This window comes from Dermacentor variabilis, chromosome 4 (assembly GCF_050947875.1).
Source record: "Dermacentor variabilis isolate Ectoservices chromosome 4, ASM5094787v1, whole genome shotgun sequence".
NCBI lineage: Eukaryota > Metazoa > Arthropoda > Arachnida > Ixodida > Ixodidae > Dermacentor > Dermacentor variabilis.
In genome coordinates, this window is record NC_134571.1 from 229,051,848 (window position 1) to 229,067,537 (window position 15,690).

The window sequence follows — 15,690 nt, forward strand, 5'->3', positions numbered from 1 at the left end:
GGAAATATCTCTTGGGGCGCAATAATGTGACACGCTTTATCAGCCGCGGTGTACGCACATTATCAGTCGCGGTGTGTGTACGTGTAGTGAACTATTTTGCTCATATCGGTTTTATTTCAACAAAGAAAACCGGTGTCTCTGTATTAGCAGCATGAAATGGTAAATTTGCTCACTATCTGATCGCTTGGCGTAGGGAGTAAAACATAAAGCATAAGAGCGCATGCTCGTGCACGCCCAACCTATAACTAGGCAACCACGAAACATCTAAGCGGCAGGCGCTATCAAATATTTGTGATGCACCGGCATCGTTCTCGCGCATTTCAAGTCAAGCAGCCTTCGAATTACCATATGTCTACGCTAGCATTCCTGCATGAGGCCGATGGCGCTGCTCAACACAGCGATCACTGCGGTTGGTGAACCAGCACGGTACGTATGTAAGCTGTGCGCTTCGGCATTGCCTTTTTGGCCCGTATACAGCCATAATATATGAGAGGTATCGCATAAAAAGAATGCGATGCCTACTTTTGAGGACAAAATTTCCGTTATACGTGTGAGTGCGTCGTAGATAACGGAACGAACACAGCCGAAAAAAATTCGGTTATCATCCTCTATCACGAAAAAGCAAGAGAAAACGGGCTAACGCCGCAATACGACCTCGCATAGTCGCGCCGCACAACGTTTATAAATATATAACCGCTGATGCCGTATGCTTGAACCATGCTTTATATAGAACAAAGATATCTGTAATCCAGCACCTACCACTACTTAGGACGCTCGCGCAGTTCGTAAACAGTCTCTTTGCTGCACAAGCTTAATTCAGACTGTAAGGTAGGCTGCTATTACTTGCCAAAACTACTTTATTCAGGGGCGGAAACCTCATGTATCGAACCAAGTAGTCACGCAATGTAACCTGCAGCAAACAGTTTGAACGCTTGTCAAAGTATAACATCACAGCTCCTGTCGTAGCAGAACGGTACCCTAGCTGTTACGATCGTCGCGTATGTTTCATGACTCCTAAACCGCAGCTTAGGAATAGAGGATAATACTGCAATAAGGTCACATTAGTGATTGGAACATTCAGAAATACATATTTGATCTCCGAGGCTGATTGTAGGCTCAAATATGCGCGCGCACGACGCGCTGCGTGTTCCGTCCACCTCAACGCCAGCAGAAATTCCGGCCATGACGCCTTAAACCACTTCAGCACGTCTCACAGAACCGTTTACCACGTAGAAAACGCGCGTCATTCTAGAGAGGCCACACGACAGCGAAAACAAACGCCAGAATCTACCGCCGAGCGTATACCTGCCATGCAAAAGACCGCTAGCTTTCACCCAAGCCAGTATGGCGCTGCTCATAGGCGGCGCCTACGAAAAAACGGTCTATATATAGAGCTGGCGTCCGCGCCTTCAAGTTCTGACGCATCACCTTCCCACTTGTGAAGGCAGTCCTAAGCTAAATTTTCTTCTTACATGTAATGACAGTGATTGAGTGCATCTGCTTCATTAATCTTCTTGTAGTGCTTGGCTTCTCAGATTTACTGGATGGGGATGTTGGTGTCTTGTTTTCCTCAAGCACAGCGCGAGACCTAGCAATGGATAGTCTAAGTATAGATTTGAGAAAACCAAAACGAATTCAGCAGTAGGAAGCTAAAGGGTTGTTTTGGTGGAGACCAGTGGCCAAGTCCGGATATGAAAGAGGAGGAAGGAAAGTAGAGTCTTTGCCCTTCAACACCGGGAGGCAGAACTCCCACAAATAAATACGACTCGTACTTACTTTACTTCTTTAAAGAAGATTACTTAGTTGCATGGGCAAGTGTTCACTTCAACAAACGCTGCATGAAGCAAGCTTCCTGCGCATACTTCACCAGCTACAGCATCATTGTTTCGCAGTATGAGTGAAACTGCAATTTCCTTTATGCCACAACTTGCCCAATCTTGTGTTTTGCAGAAGAATGTTAGCAGCGCTATTAAGGCACTTGAATACTCGTGAATAGTAGGAGAAAAATAAAAGTAAGAAAGCAGTGGCTTTTTTGCGTAGACTATGCATATACCTGGTGCTCTTAGGGTCATTTTTCCCCTGTCTGCTAAATGATATATAAACAAGAAAATCTTGTACACAATTATTCTCCAAAGTCATACCACAACTAAACCAGAGGTATTCTTGGCAAGCAAAGTATATTAATTTAGTGACATTTCCTGCGGCCCTGCTATTGAGCTTTCTTTCCTTCCTTTCAGCTGTGCAGGTTCATTAAGAAATGACGATGCAGTTTGACAATTTTAATCATTGAAAGACTTCGTGAAACCTTTTTTGGGGTGTTTTTTCTTAGTTTCAGACTCTGCACATTGCATTTTAAGGCATGTTTTCAGTGTTTTTTTGCTTTTTTTATGGGTAGGGCATGTTAACATTTTTTACACTATGTGAAGTATGTGGTGCCATAGAGTGTTCTTAGATGGAGACTTGCCCTTTCGTTCTGTACAATATGATGTCGGGTTTTTGTGTCCAAGCCCGTTTTACATTTGAGTGTGAATGTAGCATTTTGCTAAGTTTCACCCAAGCTTGAAAGATTGCTACCCACTGCTGGTGGCATGAAACGTGAATTTCTTTTTTTTTTTAAATAAAAGGAAGTCTGGCGCTTATCCAGTGCACTGATCGTCTTTGTGAATTACAATTTGTTGCCTATGTTTGCTCTGTTGTTGCATTTCAGATTAGAAATGGCTATCATAGTTGACATCCTTTAACCATATGGCACACAATGTGGATTATATGTACTTGCAATATATTGCTACGGCACAATATGTGCGATCACGAAAGGCGAGCAGTGTGAAGACGACGACGACGATTAGAAGCTAGCGCGGGCTGTTGCCTCTTGGCCAAGCGAAGCGTATTGCCTTGTAAATATACTTTGTTGCGTTTCGCCTGCGACACGTGGTTTTGCCGGCGCGACGGCGGCGGGGCGGCGGACATTTTGGCCCGATCGTCGTCACCGCAACACTCATCGCCAGGTGTTTCCAGGCGCGTCTGCGGCGATGCGACCGCCTAGGGATTTCGTTCCAGTCATTGTGCCCGAAACAGGCGAGGCCAAAGCAGGGATCTCCTTCCAGTTATTGGGCCCGAAACAGGCGATGCCAAAGCAGGGATCTCGTTCCAGTCATTGTGCCCGAAACAGGCGATGCCAAAGCAGGGACCATCTTCTCGTTACAGTCATTGTGTCCGACCGGCAGCGCCACGACAGTGTGCTGCGCAGCGCCACGACCAGGTGCTACGAGATCGTGCGCAGCGCCACGACATGGTGCTACGGCATCGCTACGACAGTGTGCGTCACCATTAGCCCATTGTACATTCACGTGCTCGTCTTTTGAGGGGTTCCTTCTTGCCCTCAACTGCGAGAGTATAAAAACAGCTGCCCCCGGACGCCAGAGGAGGGCTCCGATTTCTTCCGTTGAGTGAAGTGCTCTCCCGTCTCTCTACTTCGGTCAAACCTGACCGCCAACTCTTTGCGATGTTAAAATAAACAAGTTGTTTCGTTGTTACCAGTCGACTCATGCTTTGCCGGGACCTTCGGATGCTTCGAGTTGTACCCCAGGCCGCCAGGCCAACGCTACCCTTGGGGCTTGCGACCCAGGTACAACCACGGGCGTCAGCGCCGAGTTCCCAACAGATCGTACCAGCAGTCGGATCCAAATATCTGGTTGCCAGCGGTGAGATCGCCTACGACTTCAAACAACGGTCTGCCAGCGGCGAGATCGCGACAACGGAGGCCAGCAGCAAAGAGATGCAGTTGACAGTATGCTGAGCAGCTCAACGACGATCCGGGAGCAGTGCAACGAGCCCTGTGTGACGACTGGTTGCCTGCAGCGGAACGACTGCGCGGAATTCCTGCCTGCGAGGTTTGGTGAGTGCGGGACTTTCTTCTACTGAGCTTTGCCAGGCTTTTTGTTAGTGTCAGAAACAGAGCTGGTAATTGTGGTTGTCGTTGCTGCCGGGTTAGTTTGCGGCAAGACAATAGTAAGCAGTAGAGAAAGCAGCATTCAGAGCAGCCATGGATTTGAAGTCGTTGCGCAAACCGAAATTGTTGGAGCTTGCAAGAGAGTTGGGTCTGGATGTCTCGGACAAACTCAGAAAACCGGAACTGATAACGGCTATTCTTGAGTTAGAGGCTGAGGATGACGAGCTGTCGGAATGCCTTGAGACTATTGAGGAGAGGTCAAAAAGACAGGAGCGCGAACTTAAAGAGCAGAAAGAAAAAGAAGAGCGCGAACACGCTTTGGAAATGAAGCGTCTCGAGGTAGAGATGGAACGCGCTCGTAATGGAAGTCAGGCACACGGTGCAGGAGAACGCGTATTGTTCAAAATGACTGACCTGATGCGGCCGTTTAAGCTTGGAGAGGACATTGGTTTGTTCCTGGTTAACTTTGAGCGAACGTGCGAGAAGCAGGGGTTCTCTCGGGAAACGTGGCCACAGCGCTTGCTCACTTTGTTACCCGGCGAGGCGGCCGACGTAGTCGCTCGCTTGGATAGAGAGGAAGCAGAGGATTTCGACAAAGTAAAATCGAGTCTGCTAAAAAAGTACCGGCTGTCTGCGGAAGCGTTCCGTCGGAAGTTTCGGGAAAATGAGAAAGGCAGAAGTGAGTCATATACAGAGTTTGCGTATAGGCTTATGTCGAACATGCAGGAGTGGCTCAAAGAAGAGAAAGCGTTTGGTGACCACGATAAAGTTCTGCAGTGTTTCGGGCTAGAACAGTTTTATAGTCGGTTACCTGAGAACGTGCGATACTGGGTCTTGGATAGGCCAGACGTGAGTACGGTGGCTAGAGCCGCTGAGCTAGCCGAGGAGTTTGTGACGCGTCGAGCTCGCGGAGCTAAGGACGGTCAAAAGGGTGAATTTGGCTCGAAGTTTGAGAGGCCGAAGTTCACACCCATAAGAGTAAAGGGGGACACGCGTAGTGCGGATGCGAGCGAAAGCAGTCCGACCAAACGTAAAGAGACGGCGGCAGCCAAACGCAGAAAGCGGTTCGAGATGAGGCGAGCGCGCTTGTGTTATACGTGCCAGAAGCCGGGTCACTTTTCGGCGCAGTGTCCGGAAACAACACCAAAAGTTGTGTTTTTTTCAATAGGCAGCACTGACGAGAACATGAAGCTTCTCGAGCCTTACATGCGAGACCTCCTCGTGAACGGGAAAGAGTGCCGAGTGCTTCGCGATTCCGCAGCTACGATGGATGTAGTTCACCCGTCTTATGTAGAACCCCATATGTTCACGGGCGAGTGCGCATGGATCAAGCAAGCCGTGGAAGCTCATAGCGTGTGTCTGCCGGTAGCAAAAGTGCTTATTGAAGGACCTTTCGGAGCGCTTGAGACGGAGGCGGCAGTGTCATCTATGCTGCCACCCCAGTACCCGTACCTATTTTCAAACAGGTCCGATCACCTCCTGCGCGAGAAGGGGCTTTTCTTTGGTGAAGCTAGTGTTCAGGCCTTAACCAGATCGAAGGTTCGGGAGCTCGCTGCAAAGGCGGTAGTTGCGGGGCCGACGTTATCAAACAACGAAAAAGGGTCCGAGGCGCAGCAAGCTGATATTCAGAGCACGCCCGAACTGAATAGACTTGAGTCTGTAACGTTAAAGGCGCCAGATACTGGAGAGGAAACGCCCGACGCGGGAAAGTTAGAAGAGCTATCTACTGATTTGCTCATCGCGCCTACGTCAGACGGACTTGATAGGTTGCTAAAAGTCAGCCGGACGGCTTTGATAGCCGAGCAAAAAAAGGATGGCAGCCTGGAAAACGTGCGCTGCAATGTCAAAGAAGGTATCGCCAGGAAAACTGCGCGTTTTGTGGAAAGAGGTGGAGTCCTGTACCGGAAGTATCTAGACCGCCGAGGAGTGGAGTTCGATCAGCTGGTCGTGCCTCAATGCTATCGTCAGGATCTGTTGCGCTTGTCACATGGGGGTTCGTGGTCCGGACACCTAGGAGTTAAGAAAACTAAGGACCGTCTCTTGCAAGAGTACTATTGGCCAGGGTGTTTTCGGGACGCAGACCATTTCGTGAGGACATGTGACACTTGTCAGCGGGTGGGCAAACCAGGGGACAAATCGAGGGCGCCGTTGAAATTGGTACCTATCATTACGGAGCCTTTTAGACGGCTCGTTATTGATACTGTGGGACCTCTGCCGGTAACAGCCACGGGGTACAGACACATTTTGACTGTGATCTGCCCAGCGACAAAGTTCCCTGAAGCAGTGCCGCTTAAAGAACTCAGCTCAGTTGAGATAGTTAATGCACTACTGTCCATATTTGCGCGAGTTGGTTTTCCTGCAGAAATTCAATCAGATCAGGGCACAGTGTTTACTAGCGCTTTGACGACAACTTTTCTCGAAAGGTGTGGGGTAAAGCTGCTACACAGCTCAGTGTACCACCCACAGTCGAATTCCGTTGAGAAGCTCCACTCCGTCATGAAGCGCGTGTTGAGAGCCTTGTGTTTTGAACATCAAACTGACTGGGAGCTGTGTCTGCCTGGGGTGATGTTTGCTTTAAGGACCGCGCCGCATGCGGCTACGGGGTTTTCGCCAGCTGAACTGGTGTACGGTCGCTCGCTTCGATCTCCGCTTCGCATGCTTCGAGAATCATGGGAAGGTAGGGGCGACGACCCAGTCGTGGTGGAGTACGTGCTTAAGCTCCTCGAACGCTTAAGAAGGGCACAGGAGTTGTCAGGTGAAGCAATGACAAAGGCCCAGCAGAGGGCCAAGGTTTATTATGATCGGACAGCCAGGGCCCGTCGTTTTGAGGTTGGCGATGAGGTCATGATATTGCGCACATCGCTAAACAACAAACTAGACGTGCAGTGGGAGGGCCCAGCGCGAATTGTTCAGAAACTGTCGGACGTTAACTACGTGGTAAGTCTGCCAGGAAAGCGGAAAGCACAGCAAGTTTACCACTGTAATCTGCTCAAACCTTATAGACAAAGGGAAGCAGTGGTGTGCATGATGGTAAACGTTCCTGAAGAGCTTCCGGTCGAGCTTCCGGGACTAGGCTCAGTGACGAACAGGGAAGACACCGGTCAAGTCATTAGTGACCTTATCAGTAAAGCACCGCTGTCGCCTGAGCAGAAAACCGAACTACACCAGCTATTACAAGAGTTTCAAGGTCTGTTCTCTGAGAGGCCTGGTAGGACTTCTGTACTTACTCATGATATAGAACTTACCTCCACAGAGCCAGTACGATCCAAGGCGTATCGGGTGTCACCCCGCCAGAGCGATATTATGGAGGCTGAGGTAAAGAAAATGCTACAGCTCGGTGTTATTGAGGCAGGTGAGAGTGATTATACCTCCCCTTTGATTTTAGTTGAGGTACCGGGCAAGGAACCTCGTCCTTGCGTCGACTACCGCAGGCTTAATTCCATCACTAAGGATCAAATTTATCCGATCCCTAACATCGAGGAGCGCCTTGAGAAAGTTAGTAGCGCTCAGTTTATTTCCACCCTAGATCTTGTCAGGGGTTATTGGCAGGTTCCACTTACAGAAGAGGCTAGTAGGTATGCGGCGTTCATTTCACCAATGGGAACATTCCGTCCTAAAGTGTTGAGTTTTGGTTTGAAGAACGCGCCATACTGTTTTTCAAGTCTCATGGATAAAGTGTTGCGGGGACAGCAAGAATTCGCTTTACCGTATCTAGACGACGTAGCGATATTCTCCGCATCCTGGTCTGAGCATATGACACACTTGCGGGCAGTGCTAACCCGCCTGCGCGAAGCGGGCTTGACAGTCAAGGCTCCTAAGTGCCAGTTAGCACAGGCCGAGGTTGTCTACCTCGGTCACGTGATTGGTCAGGGTCGTCGCCGCCCCTCTGAAATAAAAGTGGCCGCTGTGCGAGACTTTCCGCAACCGCGCACAAAGACCGATATTCGGTCGTTCTTAGGTGTCGCCGGCTACTATCAGAGGTACATCCCTAGGTACTCTGATATCGCGGCTCCCCTGACGGATGCTCTAAGAAAGACAGAGCCTCAAACAGTCGTCTGGGACGAGACAAAGGAAAGAGCTTTTAGCGCCCTAAAGAGTGCCCTAACAAGCCAGCCTGTGCTACGATCGCCAGACTATACAAAAGGGTTCATTGTTCAGTGCGATGCTAGTGAGCGAGGCATGGGCGTTGTACTGTGCCAACGGGAAAATGGAGAAGTAGAACACCCCGTCCTGTATGCTAGTCGTAAGCTGACCAGTCGTGAGCAGGCGTATAGCGCCACCGAGAAAGAGTGTGCGTGTCTCGTGTGGGCCGTTCAGAAATTGTCATGCTATCTAGCCGGCTCGAGGTTTATCATTGAGACAGATCACTGCCCTCTCCAATGGCTGCAGACCATCTCTCCCAAAAATGGCCGCCTCCTGCGCTGGAGCCTCGCTTTACAACAATATTCCTTTGAGGTGCGTTACAAAAAGGGGAGTCTCAACGGTAACGCCGATGGCTTAAGTCGAAGCCCCTAACGTAGGAATCAGCCTCAAAATTGTTTGTTACTGATGTTTTTCTTCCTGAGGCAGGATTTTTTTTAACATATTGCTTTTGTTTAGTGTTTCAAAGTGATGATATGCTTTCTAGTGCAATTTTTCAATTTGTGGACGCGTTCTGAGTGATGCTAGACTACTGTAAGGAACTAGGCAGTGGTATAAAAAGGGGAAAGAGCCTGGCAGGGCTTAGTGAGGGTTGTGCCGTGCTTGCTGACTGAGCGGTTGAGTTTTCAGCGTAGTTCTAACGCTTGCCGGGAACGAGAACAAAAATGTGAACTCTCCCGAAGTCACTTTGCAGTGTCCCGTGCGAACCTGAACGAGAGAACGAGGCCTTCTCTGTGCGCTGCGCTCAAGAAACGTCAAGGGACGCCCGACTTCGGTTATGAGCATCATCGAGCGACATCCCTCCGGACAGCGGATGCAGTCCCCTGTCCATCGGGATCTCCTTTCCCCGGCGGGGCGGTCTGTTGCGTTTCGCCTGCGACACGTGGTTTTGCCGGCGCGACGGCGGCGGGGCGGCGGACATTTTGGCCCGATCGTCGTCACCGCAACACTCATCGCCAGGTGTTTCCAGGCGCGTCTGCGGCGATGCGACCGCCTAGGGATTTCGTTCCAGTCATTGTGCCCGAAACAGGCGAGGCCAAAGCAGGGATCTCCTTCCAGTTATTGGGCCCGAAACAGGCGATGCCAAAGCAGGGATCTCGTTCCAGTCATTGTGCCCGAAACAGGCGATGCCAAAGCAGGGACCATCTTCTCGTTACAGTCATTGTGTCCGACCGGCAGCGCCACGACAGTGTGCTGCGCAGCGCCACGACCAGGTGCTACGAGATCGTGCGCAGCGCCACGACATGGTGCTACGGCATCGCTACGACAGTGTGCGTCACCATTAGCCCATTGTACATTCACGTGCTCGTCTTTTGAGGGGTTCCTTCTTGCCCTCAACTGCGAGAGTATAAAAACAGCTGCCCCCGGACGCCAGAGGAGGGCTCCGATTTCTTCCGTTGAGTGAAGTGCTCTCCCGTCTCTCTACTTCGGTCAAACCTGACCGCCAACTCTTTGCGATGTTAAAATAAACAAGTTGTTTCGTTGTTACCAGTCGACTCATGCTTTGCCGGGACCTTCGGATGCTTCGAGTTGTACCCCAGGCCGCCAGGCCAACGCTACCCTTGGGGCTTGCGACCCAGGTACAACCACGGGCGTCAGCGCCGAGTTCCCAACAGATCGTACCAGCAGTCGGATCCAAATAACTTGTAAATAGCTTTTCGTCGGTGTCTTCCTACGTAACATATCTGGTGGAGGTGGACGTTCCCTGTACCTCGTCACGGAGCTTCGCAGAGGACGGTACGTCGAGCCTACCTTCATGGCTCCCGGGGACGACAACCCGACTCCGCCGGCTCCGACACCTGCTGCCACTTCGACGACCTACATCACTCTCCCCGCTCCCCGTGATCCTGGCGTATTCTCAGGCAAAGATGGGGAAGACGTCGATGACTGGATCAGCCTGTATGAACACGTCAGCCGCAATAACCGGTGGGACCCTACTATTATGCTCGCCAACGTGGTCTTTTACCTCGGTGGCACACCTAGAGTTTGGTATCGCACGCACGAAGATGAGCTCACCAGTTGGGATTCACTTAAGACACAGCTTCGAGACTTGTTCGGCAACCCCTACGGTCACCAACTTGCCGCGCAGAAGGCGCTTTCCGGCCGTGTGCAGACGTCAACAGAGCCCTATGTCACGTACATTCAGGACGTCTTGGCTCTGTGCCGCAAAGTTGACACCCACATGACTGAGTCAGACAAGGTTTCCCACATCCTCAAAGGCATTGCCGATGACGCCTTCAACTTACTCGTTTGCAACAGCGTAGCGACGGTGGATGCTGTTATAAAAGAGTGCCGCCGCCTGGAACTCGCCAAAAGCCGACGTATTGACCAGAAGTTTGCCCGTCTGCCCAACACCCCAGCGACATCTTCGTGTGCCGACGCTCCTCGTCCCAACAACACTGCCGATGTTACCAGGATCGTCCGGCGTGAGATCGAGGCCGCCTATCCGGCTGCCTTCGACTCCAGTCCCACCAACACATCTGCAGTCACGGTCTCACTGATCCAGGCAGTTGTCCGCCAGGAGTTCGAAAACATGGGTCTTCACACCATCTGCTCAGCCCATCGCCCTGATACCCGCCCTGCTTCTTCCATTCCGCCCCGTCCCGCATCTTCTTACCCACCACGTTTCCGCAACCCATCTGAATGGCGCACTGCTGACGACAAGCCCATTTGTTTCTACTGCCATCGAATTGGGCACATTTCTCGGCACTGTCGCAGTCGCTGGAGTTCCCCGATCCGGTCTACTTATACTGCCTACTCTCGCTCCCCAGGTGGCCCTTCTCGTCCCTATGCCGCACGCTCCGATAATGCCGCCACTGATTCTCCTGCAACGAACCGCCCCTATACTCGTTCGCCTTCGCCCCAACGACGACAATCTCGCTCTCCCCAGCCCCGTCGCAACTATTCGCCGACTCCTTTCGGACGCCGCTCCCAGCCGGAAAACTAGACGATGCAGCGCCTCGAGGTGACGCTGCATTGCTCCCTACGCCGCCAAATCCTCTACTGACGTTGCCCACTCATCTGAACCTTCTTGACGTGCACGTCGACGGTGTTTCAGTGTCTGCACTCATAGACACTGGGGCGCATTTGTCCGTAATGAGCGCTGCCATTCGTAACCGGCTCAAGAAAATTATCACGCCCGCCACGACGCCTGTTGTCCGTGTCGCCGATGGCGGAACAGCCCCCGTAATTGGTATGTGTACCGCCCGCGTCTCCTTCGCCGATCGCTCAACAATCGTGCTATTCACAGTCATCGCCCACTGTTCCCACGACATCATCCGCGGCTTAGACTTCCTCTCCGCACATACTGCTCTCATCGATTGTTCCGCCAGTACTCTCCGCCTTGACCTGCCTGTTCTGGATCCTGCTGAACCACAACCCAGTCGCCTCAGTTCCGCCGACTTCGTTCGCTTGCCACCTTCGGCACTGACCTACGTTGACCTAGTGTCTTCCCCACCAGTCCCCGACGGTCACTACATCGCGGCTCCTATGCAACACGTCCTCCTTACACACGGGATCACGGTACCTCATACAGTTTTATCTATTACGGCGAATTGCGTCTGCCTGCCAGTGGTCAACTTTGGCTTGACGACACAAGTGCTGCCACGTGGGATGTCTCTGGCCCACCTTTGCTTATTCGAGGATCACTCAGTAGCATCCATTGCAGTAGACGACACTTCATCCGATACTCCTCTACCATCGCAGTCGGCAAATTGTACCATTGCTGACTTACAGAAAATGATTGCCCCAGACTTGCCGTCCGAGAACGCTCGTGAACTCTACCGCGTTCTGTTTTCCTACCACGATATTTTTGACTTTAACGATCGTCCTTTGGCCCAAACTACAGCTGTCAAACATCGCATTAATACCGGCGATGCCCCTCCTATTCATCGCCGCCCGTATCGAGTGTCACCAGCTGAGCGTCAAGTTATTCACGCAGAAGTTCGCAAAATGCTTGCCAAGAACATTATTGAACCATCATATAGTCCATGGGCGTCACCTGTAGTACTGGTCAAAAAGAAGGATGGCTCATGGCGCTTTTGCGTGGATTATTGGCACCTTAATTAATAGGGTTACCAAAAAGAACGTGTATCCCCTACCTCGGATTGATGACGCCCTTGACTGCCTCCACGGTGCTCGCTATTTCTCCTCTATTGACCTTCGCTCCGGCTACTGGCAGATTGCCGTGGACGATCTCGACCGCGAGAAGACTGCTTTTGTCACACCCGACGGTCTTTATCAATTCAAAGTGATGCCGTTCGGTCTATGTAACGCCCCTGCCACTTTTGAACGCATGATGGACTCCCGTCTTCACGGATTCAAATGGTCCCCGTGCCTGTGCTACCTGGACGACGTTATCGTATTCTCCCCAACGTTCGCTACGCACCTCGAGCGCCTCTCAGCAGTCCTGGACGTTTTTCGTCGAGCCGGTCTGCAACTCAACGCATCCAAGTGCCAATTCGGCCGTCGCCAGATTACCGTCCTTGGACATCTCGTTGACGCGAACGGAGTGCAACCGGACCCAGGCAAGATCCATGCTGTTGAGCACTTCCCTGTTCCGAAGTGTGTCAAGGATGTGCGCAGCTTCATCGGCCTTTGTTCGTACTTCCGCCGTTTCGTGAGAAATTTCGCCGCCATAGCACGACCACTAACCGAGCTTTTGAAAAAAGACGCACCTTTCCAGTGGGGCGATAACGAGGCCTCTGCATTCTCACATCTAATCGACATTCTCACAACGCCTCCCGTTCTGGCCCATTTCGATCCTTCTGCGCCTACCGAAGTCCGTACTGATGCCAGCGGTCACGGAATTGGCGCGGTACCGGCACAACGCCAGCGTGGCCACGACCGGGTTATCGCTTACGCCAGCAGGCTCCTCTCACCAGCGGAGCGCAACTATTCCATCACTGAGCGTGAGTGTCTGGCCCTAGTTTGGGCGGTTGCAAAATTCCGCCCATACTTATATGGCCGATCCTTTTCCGTTGTCACAGACCATCACGCGCTTTGCTGGTTATACTCATTGAAAGACCCTACAGGAAGACTTGGTCACTGGGCCTTACGCCTCCAAGAATATTAATTCTCTGTCACCTACAAATCTGGCCGACTACACAAGGACGCTGACTGCCTGTCTCGCTACCCGGTCGGCGAGCCTGACGACGCCGACAGTAGTAGCGCCAACGGCATTTTCTCTCTGTCTGCCTTCGCTAACATCGCCGATGAGCAGTACCGAGACCTATCGCTGCGAGCACTAATCGAGCGTCTGCGCTCTACACCTACCGACGCATCCGTTCGCCGATATGTCCTCCAGGGCGGCATTCTTTATCGAAGGAACTTCCTCCCTGACGGCTCTGACCTTCTTCTTGTCGTGCCAAAACAGCTACGACAGACTGTGCTCTTTGAGATGCATGACGCACCCACTGCAGGACATCTTGGGGTAACCCGCACGTACGACCGCGTCCGCCGCCGCTTCTATTGGCCTGGTCTCGCTCGCTCCGTTCGACGCTATGTTGCTGCCTGTGATCCCTGCCAGCGTCGGAAAACACCTCAGGTGCTACCTGCCGGTCATCTCCAGCCGATCACCGTCCCTGTGGAACCGTTCTTTCGTGTTGGATTAGACCTGCTCGGTCCCTTTCCCACGTCATCCTCTGGGAACAAATGGGTTGCCGTCGCGACTGATTACGCCACCCGATACGCTATCACTCGGGCTCTCCCTACCAGTTGCGCCACTGACGTCGCGGACTTTCTCTTGCGTTACATTATCTTGCTTCATGGCGCCCCGCGACAGCTCCTTACTGACCGTGGTCGAAACTTTCTCTCGAAAGTTATCGCTGACATTGTGCGTTCCTGCTCCATTGAACACAAACTGACTACCTCATACCATCCTCAAACCAATGGACTGACAGAGCGGTTAAACCGTACTCTTACCGATATGCTGGCCAAGTACGTTTCCAAGGACCACCACGACTGGGACATTGCCCTTCCTTACGTAACATTTGCGTACAATTCTTCCCGGCACGACACCGCTGGATTTTCTCCCTTTTATCTACTGTACGGTCGCGAACCTAACTTGCCCTTAGACACGGCACATATTCCTGCTGCGGTCTCAACAAGCGAGTATGCGCGCGACGCCATCGCCCTCGCCGACCATGCACGCCAGCTTGCCCGTGCTCGACTGACAGCCTCACAAACCACTCAGCAGTGCCAGTACAACGCCCGCCATCGTGACGTACAGTTTTCGCCTCGTGCGCTCGTGCTCCTGTGGTCGCCCACTCGTCACGTACGTCGGACTTTCAGAGAAGCTCCTTTCGCGATACACAGGGCCCTACCGCGTGCTGCGCCAGGTGACGCCTCTGACTTACGAAATTGCTCCTGTGGGTTCAACCTCGTCCTCTCCTCTGGCATCTAGTGATGTCGTACACGTCAGTAGGCTCAAGGCCTACTACACTGCTTCCGAGTCCGATCTTTAGTCGCTCCGGGACGGCGCTTTTGCCGCCGGGGGTAGTGCTACGGCACAATATGTGCGATCACGAAAGGTGAGCAGTGTGAAGACGACGGCGACGATTAGAAGCTAGCGCGGGCTGTTGCCTCTTGGCCAAGCGAAGCGTATTGCCTTGTAAATATACTTGTAAATAGCTTTTCGTCGGTGTCTTCCTACGTAACAATATGGCCATTGTAAATATAATAAATAGAAGTCAATAATTCAAGAATGGTGCCTACGCATGATGGTGTAGCCATGAATTGTGGCTATAAGGTACGAGCAGTGCAGGTAGCACTGCCTGTGCAGAATATAGTTCAACTCTGAAATTATGGGGTTTTACGTGCCAAAACCACATTCTGAATATGAGGCACGTCGTAGTGGAGGACTCCGTAAATTTCGACAACCTGGGGTTCTTTAACGTGCACCTAAATCGAAGTACACGGGTGTTTTCGCAGTTCAACTCTACTACTTTCAAACGCCATTGCTTTTACCTGCATTTGTATAGCTCCTGTTCCTGTGAACAAAACACCTACAGTGGAAGAGTGGTTTGCTCCTGCAGTTGGGGCCAATGAATTGCCAAATTTCTGCTCGTTGTTATTAGCATATTAGTAAAGGCAGTCGTTTTTATGGTAGCCTATTTGCCCAGTGTAGAAGCCGCTGCGAGGTGTCAGGATATCGTACACATCTTCAGCTTTGCAGGGGACACAGCATCTGGCACATAGTTTGTCACAGGCGATGTCTTTGGGGCAAGTTGAGTTTCCTCTCTTGCAAAGGGAGAACCAAGCTTGTTGGATATGAAGTAAACTGCCTCTATACTCCGTGGCCTTCTTCATTTTGTGACATATGTGGCTATAGCGAACCTGCTTTATGGACTTCTTGTTCGGCAGCAGTCTTTTGCTTTTGAAACACTCAGAATAGCTTTCAGCAAGCTGGACAGGAATAACGCTGAAAAACCAGCAGATGTTAATTGTCGCACTTATCATGTGAAGCTTCATACAGTATGATGAGGGCGTAAATAAATGAGGGTGTTCCTCAAGGCCTTGTAGCACATGTCATGGGTTTGGAGCAACATGATGTACAGCACTTCTTTGATCGCATGCTATAGGTTCAGCAGGTGTGGCCATGG